The following is a 21,406-nucleotide window of genomic DNA, read 5'->3' as shown; positions in this document are numbered from 1 at the left end:
CTGACTCACAAAAATTATACATTTATACTAGTTGTCAGTGGGGTGTCATGTATGCTATTTCCTGTCTAAATGTCAGAGACAGTGGCTGTGTGTAATAGAATATATCCAACCCTTTGAGAAACCTGACACTACTGGACACATGAATGGATGTTGCTGGCTCCTGAGCCAGCCATCTCTTTGAAGAATACATAACTGCAATCCATTGTGTAAACAAGAGAGAAGTGTAAGACTGTGTTTGACTTAGAGTTTTCAAATGATGTGCTTGTGTCCAGGAAGCATTTAAGTTCAAAGGCTTTAGAGACAAAACAATTGGAATTGCAGAAACATGAGCACAGATAGTGCTATTTGTAATAGAAATGGGTAGAAGTAAGAGTCATGGCTAAGGTGAAAATCTTGCTTTGTATTAAACCGGAATGTGTGTGATTGTTCTAAACACATCCATTCTTCTCACAATGGGTGTTTTTTTTTCTCCTCAGTTCTTTCTCATAGAGAGAAAAGGATAGACCCAAGGACAGATAGTCCTATATGGGAGATAGATTGAAATGCAGATATTTTTGGCTTCCTTTTCTCTACTGAGCCCATTAGATTATGTCTCCTTTTATTTCTGTTATTTGATTTTCTGTTCTCTCTGTGTTGACATATTTGAAGTGATAAAATACATTTTTGTTCTTACGCTACTAATGCAGTAGAGGTATTTTTTTCAATTTTGCCAAACTACAACACACTAAACATGGCAAATAACTGCTTTCAGCACTATTTTTTTCCCAAGGCATGCCTTCAAATGGGAGTTAAAAATAGGAATGCAGATGCTAATAACAGTATTGATAAAAGAAACTCCAGCTTCGAAAGTGAGAAATCCAATTATAAAAAAAAACATGATGAAAGTATTTGAGGAAAACATTCTGCAGCAGATGAGAGTACTAATGGAAATTTTAGTTCCATTATTGTACTATTATATATCATAAATTAAATATATATTATAAATGAAATATAGTTTTCTCAATGTAACCTGAGATTAACTAGGACTTTCTATTCTCATAACTAATGAGTCTGGAGCTGACACCTTATATTTAGATTCCATTTAATGTGTAGAGAAAGAAAGAAAGAAAGAAAGAAAGAAAGAAAGAAGGAAAGAAAAAAAGAAAAGAAAGAAAGAAAAAGAGAAAGGAAGGAAGAAAATTAGGCATACTAGGTCAAGCATCTGTGCATTGGACTTGGTCCAAGTAGCCTCTGATTGTTTATATACACTCTAGCTGTCTGCATCTCAAGGAATTTAGTACTTAAGAACCAAGAATTCCAAGGTTTCTTAATATGTAAATAGTGTGTACTTAGACGAAGGCAGTATTAGCTTAAAATGCTTTAGTTTTTATATATTCTTACTCAAAGGAGCTTAAAATACATCTCAGGCCACATGCCATTAATTTTCCTGGCATTTTTTTAAGAGAAAGGGGCAAAAATTATTCTGTTAGTATTAGCTTTCTTATATATTTACATTGAAGGAACTCTGTAAATCTTTAGGAAGCTGCTATGCCAACCTTCAGGCTGTTTATACTTTAAGAATCCCTAGTATGCTCAACTCTACAGATGTCAAATCTATGCATGCCAATGAAGAATCAAATACCCTTAAGAGCCTAAGATTCTATGCTTAGAGGTAGAGACTGGGAGTTGAGGAAGGAGAATTTGCTCTTCCGCTATATGAATATGATCAAAAAATGCCTAACTGCATCTAGGCTAAGTAATGGCAGCTTAAGGAACACGGACTGTGTCCCAGATTCAATAGGCCTCTTTGAGCTAACCTATGACCTCACATATTCTGATGCATGTGCCAACACTACAGTTGCTCAACACAGGAAAGGGAGACTCACTCTGTGGTTGGTTTTTAACAAAGTCTTACATTCCGTATAGAACCATCTATTCAATTTGTAGGGCTACAGTAATCTATACAACTTATGGATCAATGCATCAAACATTAAATTATTAAATGTGTAACACCCTCTTTCACTGATTAATAAGCCATTGTAGTAGACTGTGGAACCAGATTCCAGTTTAGAATTCTTGTAATAGGACTGAATTGTGTATGCTTCAAATTCATATGATAAAGTTATATTCCCCTTATGTTCCTCAAAATGTCATTGCTTGGGGACAAAGGGTGCTAGTTAAATTTCTGCTACTATAACAAGATATCTGAGAGAGACAACTCATACAGAAAACAGGTTTATTTTTGGCACATAATTATGGCCATTTCAGCCCATGATCATTATAGGTCTCACACGTTGACCTTGTGGGAAGGTAGTAAATTGTTGTGCATGTGTAGTTGGAGAATGCTTGTTTGTTACCAGGCTTCCCAGACCCAAAATAATCACAGAGAAACTATATCAATTGCAACACTGCTTGATCAATGACTCTAGCATATTCCTAGCTAACTCTTACATCTTAAATTAAACCATTCCTATTATTTTGTGTTTACCACAAGGCATCTTTATTCATTAACCAATGGTAACAAAACATATGCACAGCATACAGAGGGGAATCCTACATCAGAGATGTACATGGCAGAGCCAAACAACTTCCTTCATGGACCAGGGATCACAAATACCAAGAAACAGACAGGTTCCATTATCCCCTCCAATGGCACACATCTAATGACCTAACATTTCCCAGTAGGCTACTTTTCTTAAGGTTCTGTTTCTTTCCAGGAGTGCCATCCTTGGGACTGAACCTTTAAAACATAAACCTGGGGCAGGGGAAGGGATGTCACAGGACAGATTATACAACAGATCTTTTAGTAAAAAAAAATCAAGATGCGATGCCGAGAGTGAAACCTAATCCACTAGAGGCGCCTCAGTACACGAGGAGGATGGTTGGGCAGAAGCTGACACAGTAGAAAGACAACAGGAAGTCACGCAGAAAAGTGAGGCCTTTCCAACCACAGAGAGAGTAGACACTAGAGAAAGGAGCCTTGCTAACATCTTGACCTCTCGGCTTTTTAGCCCTCAGAACTGTAAGAAAATCATATTTGCTTTTTAACCCACCCAATATGTGTTGTTGCATTTCTGCATTCTTAACAAACTAATGTACCCTCCAGATATCTGTCCCCATCTCTGGTATCTGTGCACATGGCAAATGCCTGTAGTATGATGAATGTAATGGAGAATGGGATTCTGCACAGCTCACCTGAAAGTTAAGAATATTGGTCTGGATTTTGTTAGTGACCCCAAGTAATCACTTTATCAGTTCAACACCAGATGAACTGTCGCTGTGCTGAAGAGAGGAAGCCAGATGGGAAGGAAAGCAAGGGACTGTAAGACGCTGTGCCATAGCGTCTGGATTGAAGTCAAAAGGAACGAACTCTTGAGCCTCACTTCCACAGAGAACTAAATTCTGCCGGCAGTCAGAGTGAGTCTGCAAATAGATTCTTCTTCTAGTCTCCATAAAAGCCTAGTCCAGGCAACACCTTGGCTTTGGGCTGACAGGAGCTCATCTAAGCGCTTTAGACTCTGACCTCTAGTATTGTGAGATAATGATAAATGGATGCCCTTGTTATTTCCTGAGTTTGTGGCCCATTCCTGTGCTGCACTAGAGACTGTTTCCCTATGATTGGGGGTTTAGTTCAGGAGAGGGTCATCATGTTTCTTGTTGGCTTTGTCTAATGGTTGGCTGTGCTATAGTTAGCAAGTATATAGCTTCAAACCCCGCCAGAGCTCCTACATAAAATACATTAAGAAACTGTTGTAGTGGAGATTTCATGTTTTTTTTTCCTTTTAAAATCAGAGGAATAGTATAATAAAAAAATAAGAATTTTGGTTCTTTTAAAGCAAAAGTTGGATGGAAGTGCAACAGATTTTATGGAGCAATACCAGATGGGAATGCATTAAAATAGCCCTAGCGCAAGGTGAGCAGGAATCAAGTCTGGGTAATAATAATGGCACTGTGCAAAAAGCATGCCTGGAGAAAGTGTGTGAGCTGGAATTGCAATAGTGTCTCTTTGGGGAAACACTTTGTATGCAGTTAATGATAACAAAACAAAGAATCGGGAATCAACATGAACAGAAAAAGATCTTTTGTCATAATTATTATGAGGATAATTGAAAGCATAATAATAGATTTGTCAGAGGGTATGGTGCAGAGGAATGAGACGAAAAACATGAAGGACTGTGACAAATCAAGGGGCAGAGTAAGAAAAATACAGAGACAAAGAGATAGAAGTAGAGATGAGCCATCTCAGAAGAGAAAGGTTTCGAGATGGTCCCTGGTGATCAGGAATGAATGCAGGGAGGATTGGAACTGGGACTCCACTTTCCTTCCTTGAGCTACCTCTCTACTGAACTTCTTGCTAGTGCTTTGGCTCCTGACTCAATGGTGGTTCTCATGGATTAATGAACTTGTGTGGGATTTCTGTATCTCTAAGCATGTTCCTGTTTGCTGACGTGGCTCTTCACACTCCTATTCTAAGCTCACTGTTTCTGGTCTTTCTTTACTTTTGTTTATAGTCCATCAGGATAGATGGAGATCCAAGAATTACGTTTCTTTCATACCATGTCCAGTAGACCTCAGCAACCAGAAAAAAGATGAGGAAAAAGAGCCTGAGAGTTGATGGTCATCAATAGTTTTTCAAAAAATTAAAAAAAACTTTCCAATGTACAAAAGCACTATTCCACGGCATGTGTGTATGTGACATGTATTGTGATGAATATGTGAGTGACTACAGGCATATACCTGCCTACTCCCATCATGCTGGGTTGGTTGCTATACTATTTAACCAAGACTATCTGGCCTTCAACTTCTGGCTGGATCTCCTATTTCCACCTCATTTTTAATCACAGGAACACTGAGGTTATAGATTTGTTCTACCACATCTGTTTTCCTTTTTCTCTTATTGAATATAGATTCTTTTCTTATACAGTATATCCTAATTGTAATTTCCCCTTCCTCTACACTTCCTCTCCTCTCTGGATGCACTCCCTATCTCTGTCTCTCTCAGTGACCCACTTGTTCTCACAGCCAGGAAGCCCATAAAGATACTAAGCTGATATCTATAATATATACACAGACGACCTGGTGCAGACGCATGTAGGCTCTGTACTTGTTGCTTCAGTATCTGAGAGTTCATATACGCCTTGCTTAGTTGATTCATAGGAGTTTGTTTTCCTAGTGTCCTCCATCCCCCGGACACAATTCTTCAGCTTCTTGTTTCACAGGATTCCCTGAGCTCTGAGGTAAGGGATTTGATGGAGACCTCCAATTTAGACTTTATCTTTGCTTAATACCTGCCTGTGGGTCTCTGCATCTATTCCCATCAGCTGCCAAATGAAGATTCTCCAATGATAACTGGATAAGGCCTGGGCCTATGAGTATAGCAGAATATCTTTAGGAATCATTTTGTTGATTATTTTTTCGACCAGCCACATTTGGTTTTACTCTAGGTCCTTTAAGCTAGCTATTCTCTGGTTGTTGGTTACCTAAGCAGTGTCAGATATAAGTTCCTTCTCATAGGTTGGGTCTTAATTCACATCATACGTTGGTTGGCTACTCCCGTAAGTCTGTACCACCATTAGGGACAAAACTTAGGCCATCAGTGCCTTCATCTACTAAGCCATCCTGCAAGCTCATCAACACTGTTCTTGTGAAAACCAACTCTTTTCACAAAAATTAAAATAATATTTTTGATAAGTTAATAATCCAAACAGAGACTTGCCTTTTAGTAAGACTAATTTAGAAGAGATTTGAAGAATATCAAATATGAAGATGAAGTTTGTATGCCTTATTTGGAAAATGTAGACCAACAGTTCAGGGAGATTTGTCATTACATATCTTGCTTATCTCTGTTCAGAATATGATAAGTTATTCCCATGTAGTTCATCTGACAGGGCAGGAAAAAAAGCAGCATATGAGCATGTGATCAGAGATGATGTAGATTATACATAAGTTATGAAGGTTCCTATGACCAAGATGTTAGTCACATGCAGTGGACAGTCAACAGATTACAGACATTTATTGAGTTCTTACTCTTTTCTGGGTCTTGAGTGTTGACAAGAATACAAGGTCCCTACCTTCAATAAATGTCCATTTTCAGAACTGAGAAGACAAAATCAAATACAAAACTAAATGCAGAAATCATTGCATTTGCTGTTTTCAGTGCATGTTGCTTTCATCTGTCTTCCAAATTTCTTTTTCTCACAAATTTCTTTGAATGCTGCATATTTTTCACCACACTGAAAGTTTTCCACAATTTTAAACCTTGGTTCATAATTAGACCTTAGGAAGATGTTAATCATTTAATAGTTAAACTCTACTGTTTCTTGATTTAGGTGTAACCAACTCAGAGGCCTGAGATTTATTCAACTAAGGAGCATCCCTGCCTCCATTTTAAATGAGCCTCTTCCATCTACCCTTTACCTAGAATGATCTTAAAGGTTAAAAAGACACAACCCCATTCATCATCTTTCAAAGGGTACTCGTCAACCAAGATTATGGTATAATACTTTAGTGAGGGTCTCTCGTTTTCATTCATTTCATCAGTCCCTTTACACCATTCTCTTTCATACTTCTCTAGCTCTGCTGCAGTAGAAATACTAAAAATTTACTCAGGATATAGAATTTAGGCCATTAGACTTGGTTTCAGACCAGGCTCTGAGATGTTCCCATTGCAGTAAGTCATCCAGACCTCCTTTTTTTTTTTTTTTCGGCTTGGGTTATATTTTGTCCTCCACAAGGATGATACAGTATTACCTAATTTATTTGATTCTCACAAGGAGCATATAAGAGATGTGTGTCAGCTTACTAGTTAAGAACCTTGTATATTGGCTTTAGCACATAGCATGCTAGATGTTAGCTATTATAATTACTTAGTGCCTGGTATAACCAATCTCTAATATTTGCCTAGGTATACATAAAATAAATTTCAATTATTTCTTTAAAAACAATCAAACAGGGTTAGAGAGATGGATTAGTGGTTAACAGCACTGGCTGGTTCCAGAGGACCCAGGTTTGATTTCCAGTCCTCACACAGTTACTCACAACTGTGTGTAATTCCAGTCCTCGGGTAGTTGATACCCTCTTCTGGGCTCCATGAACAGCAGATACCTACCCGTGTAGTGCATAGACACAGATGAAGACAAACATCTATAGAAATAAAAAACTAAATGTTTTAAATTTATCACATATATAACCTTCTCTGACCGATTTCCCTTGACTTATAAGAGCTAAGTTCTTCTGAATTTCTTAGAAAAGAATTTAATCCTAGGTACACTGTATTATACTTACATAACTTATGGAAAATACAATTTTAATAAGCTCCCAGTTGTTTCATTTGTGTTATCAGGGCAAAAGTACCTATTTTATAAGTTTTTCATTAATTCAAAATTTACAGTTACTGATAAAATATTTTCTTCAAATACACACAGGTGTTGTCATCTCCATATTTCTTCCCTATTTCATTATTTTTCTACTTCAATATTAATAGTCATAGAAGTAGTCTGTATCCCATTAGTATAACAAAACAACTGAGTTGGGTAAAATTTACAAAGAGAAAAGGTTTATGTAACTCATGGTTTTTGCAGGCTACAAGTCCAAATAGCATTATGGAAACTCATTGAGATATTTATCCCAGCTGCATTACCTGCAGGTGTTATTGAGATGAGCACTTGCTTGAGAGGAGAAATCATGCCCGGATTTCTAAATGAGAAAAAGTAAGGAAGCTTGTATCTTTTCTTCTACAGACTAACACTAGCTCATAGTAAGACTCTGTCTCTTAAAGGATTGCTACCTCTCAGCATCATCTTATTGATGAGCATACCCTCAGCATATGCTCCTTACAGCAGGATCAGGGGATTTCACGTTCAAATCATATCAGGCACTGTTCCTTCCAAATGGCACATTTATTGTTGGTCGCCTTAAGCCTTTCTTGGATGCTCCTATCATAAACACTAATCATTGAACTATTCCCTGTATATTGATTTTGGAAACAGGAAGACCATTGTCTGTGACTGACAGAAATTAAGCACAAATACCTTTTGTCTTTATTCATCAAGTAAAAAGGCATATAAAATGGAATCCAAGTTGCATGCAAAGAAAGACATCTTGGAAAAGGATATAAATTCTCCCAAGTGATAGGAGATTTTCCTTGTAATGAAAACTATGGAAAACCTACATAGTAATGAGCAGAAAAAAATTAAAACATGTAACTTAATATCATTAAGTTTAGTTCTGTAAAATGTACAAAATATACATTAACATTTATCTTTAAATAATAGTTGACATAATTAAGTAATACAGAATCCTCTCCTAATACTTCTGTATATCATTTCCAGTTCTATCATCCTACAATCTTGCAAATGCGTCCTTAATAAAATTATCCTGACAAACCCCAAATCTGTGCACAATCATGTGATTTGAACAATGTTATCTGAATGAGTGCATCAGAAGATGAAAAGAATTGATATTAGTGTCTTGGTAGATTTTTAATAATCGTTAGAGTGCTTACATGCTCTTCTCAGCTTTCCTAATAGCAGCTAATGATTGGTCTCAGACTCATTTCCATTTGCCTTTCTGTCCCTAAGCAAGTTGCCCTAAAAAGCTCTTGAAGTATTTCTTTCATTGATAAGACATGAGATAGTTCAGCTTCTTCACCAGATATTAAGGTGTGTTCTTAATAACCTGGCAGATTTAGAAGTACCATATTTGTGACCGAATGCTTTAAAATTGCTCTTTAATCTACAACCCTATGAAAGTTTTAGATTTCCCTCAAAAATCTTTGCCAACCATTTGGACCAGGCTGAATGGTTTCTTCAAAGAGGTGATTCATTGTTTCCTGTTTTGCACACACATACTCCAGAAAGAGATGAATTCCTAAGAAGAGTGACCCAGACTAAAGCTCAGGCAAATAAACAGTAACTGAGCTTCCTTGTTCTGGGTTGCCTGTGGCTATCTAAGAGTGGGCTGTATATGGTCAGAAGAGGAAAATCCTAAGGAGAGGGAGACCCTGACAGCCAATCAAATCATTGTGAACTGGAATAGCTCTGTGAAACTAGGAGAGAGAAAATGCCATAAAAATGCATCAAGTTAATTTCACGCTTTCCCACCTTCAACTTTTGCACAAATTAAATTTAATGCTCTTCAGCCTGAGTGGTCTGCATGCAAAATGGTATCACATGGTTGGGACTGATGGAGATAAAGGGGGCTTAGCATTACTTATAAAATGGTAAGAAATTGTTTGTTCTGTGATTATGAGTAATTTCATAGTAATTAAAACACACCCCCTCCTCTCCTTAAATGTACTGAAAGCTTGCATTAAATTTAATTAGAAATTAAAATGAGAATAGTTACTTTTGTTTCTACTAAATACCAAGGAAAGGTGACCAACTAAGTCAGCATCATGGTTTTAATACCCACACAGAAATGAATAGTTTTATTGTGTAGCCTCTAGATCTCTCTCTTGTTTAATTGGTTTAGAAACCAAATATGGTTTGGTCTTTTTGGAGACCATCTTATATAAATGTTAGGATAAAGCCAAAATGCCTTGCCTTTCTTCTTATAGTCCTGCTCTTCATTTTACCTTTGACCTTCCAGGGATCCACGAAGAAGGCTCTTTTTCTTCTGGAAAGAAGAGCTTAAACAAATCCTAGAAACTAGAAAGGTAATGATGGGCTGGGACAGAGAATCAATCTTTGTCAATGTAAGACACAGTTTACAATTCCTTCTGCTCATAATACTCCTGCGATACTCACTTCTATTCTATTTTGTAATGTGGTTATATTTTGGGGTCTGCGGCATGGGAATCCCTACCTGGTGGCTCCAAGGAAGAGTATGTTTCTCTGGGGTGTCCTTTGCAACCCACTGATCATTTGATGGTAAGAAATGCCCTATGAGAACAATGATGCACATTTGTACTGGAAGCTTCATTGGGTGTGACTTAATTTGATTTAACATTTCAGAAGATGCAAAAGGAACAGGGAATCTTTTCTTATTTTGTTTCACTGGCAGACAAGACACAAGGATATTGGAGATGCATTGGACTGCCATAGTCAACAGCTACCCTCCAACCCCACCAGGAAAAATGACTCTTGCAAAAGGGAGAACACAGACAGGCCCATAGACTACATTATGGGAAGGTAGAAAGAGTTTATCTAACTCAAATTAAACTGAGTCTTATTTCCTGGATAATACCTGAAGACACCTTAATCATTGTTCTTCACCCCAGCGTATCTGAAAAGCATGGCACATGTGGCAAAGACCCCATCTCTTCACTAGTAATTACAATAACATGTATACTCTTGCCTTGGACAATCTCAGCATTTGTAGATTTTTTTTCCCTCTAGTTAAAATAAAATATTGTTGAGAAACATTTTATTTGTCCCTGGACATCATTATTTTTTTCTTTCTTCTAAACATCTCTTTAAAACCCTGAAATCAAAGAAATGTCTATGCTTCTCTTTTGTGGGATCCAACTACACTCTCCTGAACCCCTCAGTCTCTAGGAGCCCTCTTTCCCATCTCTATTCTACTCTTTCCCTGTTCTCACCTCCAGCTCAAGGATGGATGACCTCTTTAGCCTTAGAGTTGCTTTGGTGCCTCTGTGAACATTTGACATCTATTCCAGGAGTGTTTGTTTTCCCCTAAAGTACCAGAAACCCTTTCATCTGTGTTTGTCTAATTGTACCATGGTATCAGCTCACATTTGTTTTTTTACAGTGGATTGTGATGCCCTTAGCAGTATGACTGTGTCTTTGTTAACGCTGTATTCCTCATGTCCTACCTAGTACCTTGGCATCCAAGTGTTTGATAAATCAAAGAATCAAGATCAGGATAAAAGTGGGCAAGTAGAGTACAACATAAGAGAAATAGAGTGATCCCATAAAAGGCTGTCAGCTGTCCTACTGTTCCACTTCACTTCCCCTGGGGCAGATAGTTGACACTGTATCAACATGGACAACATGAGGTAACTTTGAACCAAAGCTGGAACTGGTCAACATGATTCCCTAAGCAAGCAGACTCCTTGATCTGAACGACTCGGGATAAGCAATGGTGGTTTTCCTGTACTTGCGTGATAAATGACAAGTGAGTTTTGGAAACTGTAGGTGTGGTGTGGTATGGTAATACACAGAAAAGAGTTATAATCGTGAGTTATAATTTGTGACCTATTCACTACGCCAGATGTCAACTCTGGAAGGCATTTGCTTATATTATTGCCAAACAAATTGAGAGCCCTGCATCATTTTCACAATTTTATATATGAAGGGATAAAAAGAATATATCTCAGAATAGTTTGTGCAACTGCAAAATGTTGGAACGATGTAAACTGACTACATTAGTTCCAGCCAATACCTGCTCTTGCCAGAGAATCATTCTCAACATTTCCTACCACACCTGAAGAATGTGGAACAAAAAAGGTCCCAGATGATTAAAAGAGCCTCTGAAGTCTTGGGTTTTACTTTTCAGTTTTTGTCAGAAGGATTTCAGGATGTCTGCCATCATCTCCTGATAATGTTTTGAGATTTTGCAAAGGCTCCCTACTGCCAGAACCAATCATACAGGGGCTTTGACTTAGAATCTTTGTCATAGCATCCCTCCAGAGACTGACTTAGGACATTAGGGACATAAAGCCATCTTGTGCTTCCTGTTCTTTTTCCTCTTAAAGCGTGTGGAGTTCTCAGTTGCCTGTCCCTCTCTTCTGGACTCATCCTGACACTGTCCTGTTCCTCACCTCAGACTTATTTTCCTATTTTGACTCCCCATAGTTTTCTTCCCTTCCTCGAAAACTTCTGTTTATGCCATACAGTGCTTCCCATAACTTCACCTCTTCTCAGAAAGTTCCTTTCACCTTTTTATTCATTAAATGCCTGAATACCAACCCCCTCAAGGACATGCACCTTTAGTTGTACCCATCAATGGAAGCCGTTGATTTCTCCTTCAGGTCCATAAGAGCTAAGGTAGGGCCAGAAAATCTTTTAAGTCTCATCACTACACTACATGGTTTGTATAATCTTGGAAGACACAGACAAGGTTTTACTTTTTAAAGTTCTCTTTAGCAATTTGCAATTAATTCAATATTGGACGTTTAAAAAATAATATAAAAATCCTCACTTATGTTGTTTTTTGTTGTTTGACTTGGTTTCTAAGACAAGTTCTCACTCTCCTTCCCACAGTGGATGATATATTTAAGATTGCTGTCAACTTGGAGCAGTCCTGCTTCCCCAGCCTCCCAATTGTGTAATTGTGTGTGTGTGTGTGTGTGTGTGTGTGTGTGTGTGTGTGTGTGTGGTGGAGGTGGTTAGACCTGGCTTAAAAGCCTTTGTCTCCGGACTTACTTTTTCTTTCCCACCATTTATATCTGCTCATAACAAGCCAGACCATTGCTCATACTGATTTTTTTTTAAAATTAGCGGCATTTGTCATTCGTTTCCAGCTTCATGCTTTTAGGGTGTTTAGGAAAACAAGCTTGCACTCAAAGTTCTGTGTCACTATACCTCATAGCTCCAATGAGAAACTTATATTATTGTTTAGATGGGAATTTTATCTTGCTCAAGACCCAGCCCCTATACCCAGACCTAGAACCCTCTTCTGTCACTGTTATTGGACATCACAACCTCTACCTGCCCCCTCTAGGGTCATGTTTAACCTTCTACCAGTAAAGTAGCATCTCTCCTCTCTCAGACACCATAACACCAGCTGCCTTCCCAAGGCACCAGGATTACTTTGAAGAATTCGCACTACTCATTGTTCATGCAGACTCCTCACCTTTTCCTCTCTTATATTCCTTAAACACACCAACCCAGAACTCTTGGTATATATTCTGCAGTACGCCACTTCTCCCTTTCATCCTTCCTCTTCTCCCCCCTCAAAGATTCTAACTCCATTTTCTGAGGACCTGCACTGACTGCCTGTTTCCTCTGTGGGTAGAATGGTCTACCTTTGCACTCAAAACCCAACATCCACTGACCTTCATTGGGGGCTTGCAGGTCAAACCCACATCTGTCCCGCCTTAGGCATCCCAAACATGACATCAGATCACCTGCACTGAAACATCTGCTCAAGAGCCTGTGTGGACCATCTGTTTTCACCTATCTCTTTCCTGGTACCTAATCCCGGAACACTAAGATTAGCCAAATCATCTGTTTGCCTTCAGTATGAGAGACAACTTCTTGCCAAATGGCACTCACACAACTTCATATCAGAAGTCCTGTGGAGCCTCCACAAAATTTTCTAATCAGAGTAACCCCTCCATTGTCCAACTGTCTGCTTTCCTGTGACTTTGCGCTTATCTGGAGCATCACCCATTCCTCAGGTCAGAGATCAATATTACCTGGATATTTGACACCAAAACTACCATCTCAAGACTCACTTCAGTGCTCTTTTCTGTTCCTATTCTACAGATCAGAGGTCACAAAGCATTCGTCTTGTATATATCTTCCTATCTGGAACCCCACTGGTGATGTCAGAGGTCTTGCATGTGTTTTATTTGAACTGCAAACTCCTCAGCTACTTGATTCACGAATCAGCACCACTGACTATAAGCATCTCAAGCTGTAAGCTCAAGCTGGTTGTAAGTGTCAAACATCTTCCAACTGATCCCAAATCAGCCAAGTCAGGGTAAGAATGAATACAGATCAAATGCCCACTCACCTGGCATTAAAGGTGGGTAGAAACTCGTATCTAAAGATACATTCCATGACTTAATTTCTGATATCAAGATCCTACCTCAAAACTCAAACAATATGAAAATCAAGACAATTTGAGATCTCAAAAAATCATTATAGTAATTGTACCCAATGAGTACAGCTTAGACAAAACTCATGACAAGAAATTGAAAGAACAATTTTAATCATATTCAAAAAATTCAAGGAAATCTTTTAAAAAGTGAATAATTACCTGAAATAACTTTGAAAGGACTGGAAATGAAATCCTGACTGAAATCTAAGAAAACTAACAGTTGAGCGAAATAAGGGCAATCCAGAATACAAAAATTAAAACTCAAAAAGAGATTGAAATATTGAAGAAAAACTCAAACTGAAATGAACTTGGAAATCAAAAATTTGATAAATCTAATAAAATGCTCAGTGAAAATCCAATACTTTTTCAAAAATGTGTGAGTGGAATATGGAGGATACATGGAAAGATTAAATGTGTTAACTATGGACTTAAAAGAAAGGGAAGAATTTCCAATCAAAAAATGGCAAAAAGATATTTTCAATAAGGTCATAGAAGAAAATTTCCAAATCTAGGCAACAAAATTTTCTTGTAGGTATAAGGGGCACACAGAATATCAAATATACAGGTGATAAAGAAAGTGTTTCATGCAGTATTATAAACATAAATGTACAAAACAAAGAAAGTCCACTAAAAACTACAAGAAGGTCCAAGTCGCATACAAAGTTAGGTCTTTCACAGTAACACTGACTTTTCAGTAGAAACTTACAAAGTCAGAAGGGGACTCAACTTACACTACTATCCACAGAAAATTTTCATGTTGTGATTTTCACAGATCGTGAAAGAACAGTAGCCAACTTCATATGGAAAAACTAAAAGCCCAGGATAGCCAAAACAATTCTGTACGATAAAGCAAGTTCTGGAGGCGTCACCATCCTTAACTTCAAACTCTACTACAAAGCTACAGTAATGAAAATAACCTGGTATTGCCATAAAAACAGACAGGAAGACCTGGTTATCAATCCACACCCCTCGAATGCTTGATTTTTGACAAAGGAACAAAAAGTATAAAATGGAAAAAAGAAAGCATATTCAACAAATGGTGCTGGCATAACTGGATACCAACATGTAGAAGAATGAAAATATGTATTGCCATGCACAAAACTCAAGTCCAAAGGGATCAAAGGCCTCCACATAAAACCAACCACACTACACCTCATAGAAGAAACAGTGGTAACTACACTTGAATGTATTGGCACAATTCTGGAGGCATCACCATCCCTGACTTCAAATTCTACTATATTGTATTGGCCACTTCCTAAATATAAACCCAGTAGCACAGACACTGAGAGCAACAATTAATAAATGGGACCTCCTGAAACTGAGAAGCAAAGAACACAGTAAACAAGACAAAATGGCAGCCTACATAATGGGAAAAGATCTTTATATATATACATATGTATAAATATGTGTGTGTGTGCGTGTGTGTGTACTCACTTTTAAGTGGCTTTTAGTCATAAAGAGAAACCAGCCTACAGTCCATAACCCCAGAGAACCTAGAAAACAAAGAGTACCTTAAGAGAGACATATATGGAACTAATTATATAGGAAGGAATAAAAGACAAGATCTCCTGAGTAAATTGGGAGTGTAGGAGTCATGGGAGAGGGTGGAAGGGGAGAGAAGAAGAAGGGAGGAGAGCAGACAAAAATGTATAGCTCAAAAAAACCAAAAAGAATCAGGAAAATATTATCATGCAAAATGAGTAGCCTTTCTGACAAACACACCAACTTGTAAATCAAGCAAATTCTTCCATTGACAATAGCCTAAATAAACCTAGTGGAGGGGACCTCCCTCCACTGTAAAACTGAAGAAATAAATCAAGAAAGTGCAGAGCCCTTCCACAGCAACAGGCACTTAACCCAATTAAGGAGAACAAAGGAAGGAAGAAAATGCATGGGCACACAGAAAACCTGGGCTTGAGTGGACCTGGGAAAGACCAGAGCTTCTGCAAATGGTGCTGGAGAAAGTGGATACTTACTTGTAGAAGAATGAAATTAGATCCCTCATCTCTCATCTTTCACGAAAATCAATTCCAAATATAGCAAAGACCTTAATGTAAAACCTGAAACGTGGAAACCAATAGAGGAAAAGGGTGGGAAGAAACTACAAGATATAAGTGTAAGTAAGATTTTTCTAGATAAGACTCTGTTGCTCAGGAAATAAGACCAGTAACTGACAAATAGAACCCCAAGAAATTCAAAAGCTTTTGTGATTAGATGGAGTATTCTATAGATGTGTGTTATGCCCATTTGAGTCATAACATCTGTTAGTTCCCTTATTTCTCTGTGAAGTTTCTGTCTGACAGACCTGTCCATTTGTGAAAGTTGGGTGTTTAAGTCTCCCACTATTAGTGTATGGGGTTTGATGTCTGATTGAAGCTTTAGCTTTGATGCAGGGGAGGGGGCTTGGTCATGCCTCAACTTGAATTGCCAGGCTTTGTTCTTATCCTTTCTGAAGAGTAGATGGGGTTAGGGCTGGGGATAGGAGGTGGGGGAAAGTGGGAAGAGGGGAGGGAGGAGAAACCGTGGTTGCTATGTAAAATTAATTATATATATTTAATAAATAGTAAATAAAAAAAGAAAAAAGCTTTTGTGCAGCAAAGAAATAGTCAATGGAGTGAATACATAGGAGACAGAACGAGGGAAAATATTTGCTGAAATATCTGAAAATATCTGACAGAGTTTATACAAAGATCCAAAGAAACAAAACAGTATGAAAATGAAAACCCTCACATGGGCCTGGAAGAGGGGGCACTGGAGAGACTTCTCACTGTTAACAAGGACTGGCCCTGTACCAGTGGACCACTGTTTTGTTTCCAGCATTCATATCACAGCAGGGGATCTCACTACTCTTTGTAACTCCAGCCTTAGGAGATCTGACACTCTTTGCTGGCCTCTACAGGCACCTAAATACACACAGCATTTATACAGTACACATGTGCAGGGACACACACACACACACACACACACACACACAAATTCAAAAACTAGATAATTAAAAATGGGCATAACTCTGAAGAGAATGCTTCAAGAACAAGGTAAACTTGATGAATAAACATTTAAAAAGTGTTGGATATCAGTAGCTGTCAGAGAAGTATAAATTAAAACTACATTGAGGTTATCTCACCCTAGCCAAAAAAGCAGATATCAAGAAATCAAATGTCAAGGAAAGCTGATAAGGAATTGGAGAAAGAGGATCCTTGGTAACCAATGTGTTAGTGGGAATCTGATACGGGAGAATTGTCTGTATTCTGTCAATCATATTTTAATAAAACGCTGATTGGCCAGGCAGGCAGTATAGGCGGGAAAGCCAGACAGGAAGTAGGGGTGGAGCAAAGAGACTGGGAGTATTCTGGAAGCAGAGCTCCCTCAGCACTCCTGTGCAGACCACTGAAGAGGCAGCATGTAACTTGCCCAGCTGAGAAAGGTACGGAGCCAATGTGGCTAATGTAGATAAAGATAATGGGGTAACATAAGTTATAAGAGTTAACAAGAAGCCTGACCTAATGGGCCAATCAGTTTATAACCTTATGGAGTCCTGTGTGTGATTTTCTCTTTGGAATTTGCCAGCTGTGGGGTACCAGGTGGGATGGAAGCCCCAACAAGCTGGCCCTCATACTACAGGAATCTAAACTGGTTCAGCCACCACAGGACTCTGTGGTCATTATGCAAAAGGTAGAAAGAAACCAAGCATATTATTATCCAGCGACAAAACTTCTGGTCAATACTCAAAGAATTCTATACACTGCTAACAAGATATTGCTCAACCATGTTCATGGCTGTTCTGTTCACAATAGCTAAAAAGTGGATTCAGCTTAGCTGGCCATCAACAGATGGATGGATAATGAAGATGTCGTTTATATTCACAATAAAGTGTAAAAGAAAAATGAAACTCTGAAAATTTTAGGTAAATTAATGGAACTGAAAAATTATATTGAGCGAGGTAACAAATACCTAAAATCTTATCAGATACAAGATCATATGTATTTTCTTCTACATTTTTCCTAGAAATGCTATAGTATTGATATTAATGTGTTTTTGAAATACTTTATTTTTAGAATTTGGTACAATATGTTTTGATCATTCAGCAACTCTCTCCCTCAACTCTTGCCAAATCCATAAAAGTTGTATTCTTTGTTTTTCAACCCTTCAAGACAATTTGGTTCTACCAAAATATTCTTTGATTCTTTTTTGTTTGTTTTGTTTTGTTTTGTTTTTGAGAAAGAGTTTCTCTGTAGCTTTAGAACCTATCCTGAAACTCACTCTTAGGCTGGCCTCGAACTCAGAGATCTGCCTGACTCTGTTTCCAAGTGCTGGGATTAAAGGTATATGTCACCACTACCCTGGTTCTTTGATGTTTTCTAATAGAGTGTGGTTGTCTTACCAGAGTCTCTTAGAGTCTGTTTCTCTTACAGAAAACTGTCTCCCTCTCTTCCAGAAGCTAGGATTAGAATTGTGATCTTGGATTTGATTTGGTTTAAATATGCACAGGTTTGGGCATGCTGTCACAACCATGCTGTCACAACAGTTCGCATGTTGCTGTGTTGAGAAGACAATCCTTTCTTTTAGTTATCTACCACCTTTGGCTCTTACACTCTGTCTGCTCCTTCTTCCACAATGAAAGAATGGTGCAGTATACATGTTACATTTAGTGCTCCATGTTGGATAGTCTCTTATTCTCTGCATCTTATGTCCATGTTAATCACCATCTAGTGCAAATAACTTTTCAGAGGAGTATTGAGAAGTGCAATGCTTTGGGTATAACAACAAGTCATTAGTAGTTGATTTGATATTATTCACAGTATCAAATCACCATAATAATATTAGTGATATTATCACCATAATAATAGTAGTAGGCTCTTATCTGGAGCCTGTGACTTATCTAGTCATAAGTTTTGGGCCCAATATTGATGCTAGGTATGATTTCATCTTGTGAGCAGGACTTCGGTCCAATCAGAAACCCTTTGGCTACTCCCATGATATGCATGGCCAGTGGGCATATCCTGCCAGACCAGCTCTTAGGGTTCATAGTTGGTGAAGAACAGAATAAGGGGAGAGACAAATAAGGAATAAGGACATGTTGAAAATGTCACATGGAACCCTACTACTGCCAGTGTAACTATATTATAGCAACTAAATAAAAAGCCCAGTTCCAGGAATGGTGTATTTCTTTTGAATCTGTTAGCTAGTGAAGACCAATAGAACCCCCTAAGTAGAATAACCTAAATTATAGGTCAATTCAATTGCTTTTAGTCACCCTCCATATTGGTGGTAATGCTCTGTTGTAGAAGATATCACATAGTTGAGTCACAGACCATGGCTAGCTTTTGCAGTATTGGATGTGTATTCTACTAGAGGAGAAAAGAGATGTTAACAACCACGGCTGGCTGTTAACTCACTATGTAGTTAAGAAAGACCTTGAGCTCCTCATCATCCAGCCTTTCTCTAAGTGCTAAGACTACAGGCATATGCCACTCACATCCCACTGAAGGACTTGTTCTGTGATAAGTATTATATAAAACATGAGGTATAGCTTGTCTAGGTGTACCCAATTAGCATCAGTTTTGAAAAGACGACTTTCAACACTGAATTGTCTCTATGTAATTGCTAGTAATCAGCTGACTGTATTTATGAAGCTTATTTCTCTTCTATTTCACTGATATGTATATTGTTCCCAAATGACCTACAACCTGGATGAATGTAGGTTTAGAGTACATCTTAAAATCATAGAGCATGATTTCTGTAGTTTTATCATTTCCATTTCAGAATTTCTTGGTTATTTTGGTTTAAATTGTATGTAAAGATTTTCTCCAGAAGTTAATGGGTCATGTTGTCTTCTTATTTAGTCTCCTAATTTGATAAATTATATTGTTTAATTTTTGAATATTAATCTAGATTTGAGGGAGGATCTTGTTACTTGCAGTGGGCATAATCTAAAGAGGGCATAATTTTTTAATATTCTCTTTATTTGGAATTTATGTTAGAAAGGACTGTTAGTCAATAATTTTCTTTTCCTGTAACCCTTTCTGGAATTTTAATATTAGGGTATTGTTACTTAGGAAGGGCAACTCTAACGGTATTACATGAATAATTATCTGTGATCCCTTTAATGTCTAGCAGACATCAGCAAAAGAAAACTGTATCTTGATAGCTTTTAATGTTTGGAACTTTAAATTGAATATAAAAGGTGTAGATAGTTTATGTCTTCTTAAGTAAGTTTTGGTATTGGTATTATGATGAACAAACCAAGTGATGAACGGACACTTGAAAGAAATCCCACACTAGCTCAGAAAAGAGAAATTGATAGTTATTTATTTAAGGGTAAAGTCACAAATCAGAATTCTCTGCTTGAACGGTGGACATAGATAGAATCCAGCAATCCAACAATCTAAACGAGCAGCCGGCAAAAAGGAGGGAAAAATGGGGTGGACGCAGGCTCTACATCCGCATGTACAGTATAAGAGGCCACGCCCCAGTAGGCGGGGAACCATAAGCTGCAAGCCTTCCTACAGCAGTTTTATCTTTCTCTAATTACAACAAAAATTCCCAAGATAATTAACTTTGATAAAAAATATTACTTTACTTTGGCTCAGGGTTTCAGAAGTTTCTGCCCATGATTGATTCCTGAGGCTGGCAAGGTGCTGCTGATTCTCTTTACCTCGTGGTAGCTTGAAAACAAAGAGAAAAACAAGGATCTGGAATCTAATATATTCCCCAATAAATTTCTTTACATTCAGCCTGACTCCTTACGGTTTTGCCAGCTCACAATAGTACCAGAGGCTTGCAACTAAGCCTTTAGTACATGGACTATGGTGACATTACAAGGCTATCAGAACCACAGTTGTCTTTAAAAAATGGTCACTTCAACTACTTAAATCTCTATCATTTCTCTCTCTCTCTCTCTCTCCCTCTCTTTCTCTCTGTCACACACACACACACACACACACACACACACACACACACGAGAAAGAAAGAGAGAGAGAGAGAGAGAGAGAGAGAGAGAAAGGGAGAGAGAGAGGAAGAGAAGAGGGAGGGAGGGGAGTGTACAGGTATGTGGGCATTCGCATTCCTGCATGAATGCCAGCATACATATGGAAGTCAGAGGGACACCTCTGATGGCTTTCCTTAATCACTCTCTGCCTTAATTTTTAAAATAATTCTAATTTTTGATAACTTCATACATGAATACTGTATCTGCATCAATTACTCCTGTTCTACCTGTTAAGTTGGAAGATTAGGCCCCAGCCCATTGCATCAATCCCAGCCCCCAGGTCTAAGAGTTATACTGGTCTGGACTCCAAATCCCAGTAGGCCAGGTCCTGACCCCTAGGACCCTATTTAAATACCCACAGAGTATTTAAATGAACTCCCAAAAGAGGAACATGTGGTCTCTTTTCCTTCCTCCCAGTGGTCACCTTTGAGAACTCTCAGTTTCCCCTCAGGGCCACTCAAGAGCACAGAACTCCTGTCAAACCTGGATATTTCTTAATCTGGCTTGTTTTGATTTCGCTTGATTGGGAATTATGCGTCGGCAGAGAGCTCACTTTAGGAGTTACTCCTAACACTACCCTCCACCTCCAATTCTTTCATGTTCCCTCTCACCCAAACTCATTATATCTTCTTTATTATTGCTTCTCTCTCTCTCTCTCTCTCTCTCTCTCTCTCTCTCTCTCTCTCTCTCTCTCTCTCTGTCTCTCTCTCT

This window comes from Myodes glareolus, chromosome 17 (genome assembly GCF_982192425.1).
Source record: "Myodes glareolus chromosome 17, mMyoGla1.1, whole genome shotgun sequence".
In the NCBI taxonomy this organism is placed as follows: Eukaryota; Metazoa; Chordata; class Mammalia; order Rodentia; family Cricetidae; genus Myodes; species Myodes glareolus.
This window is presented reverse-complemented; position numbering follows the sequence as displayed.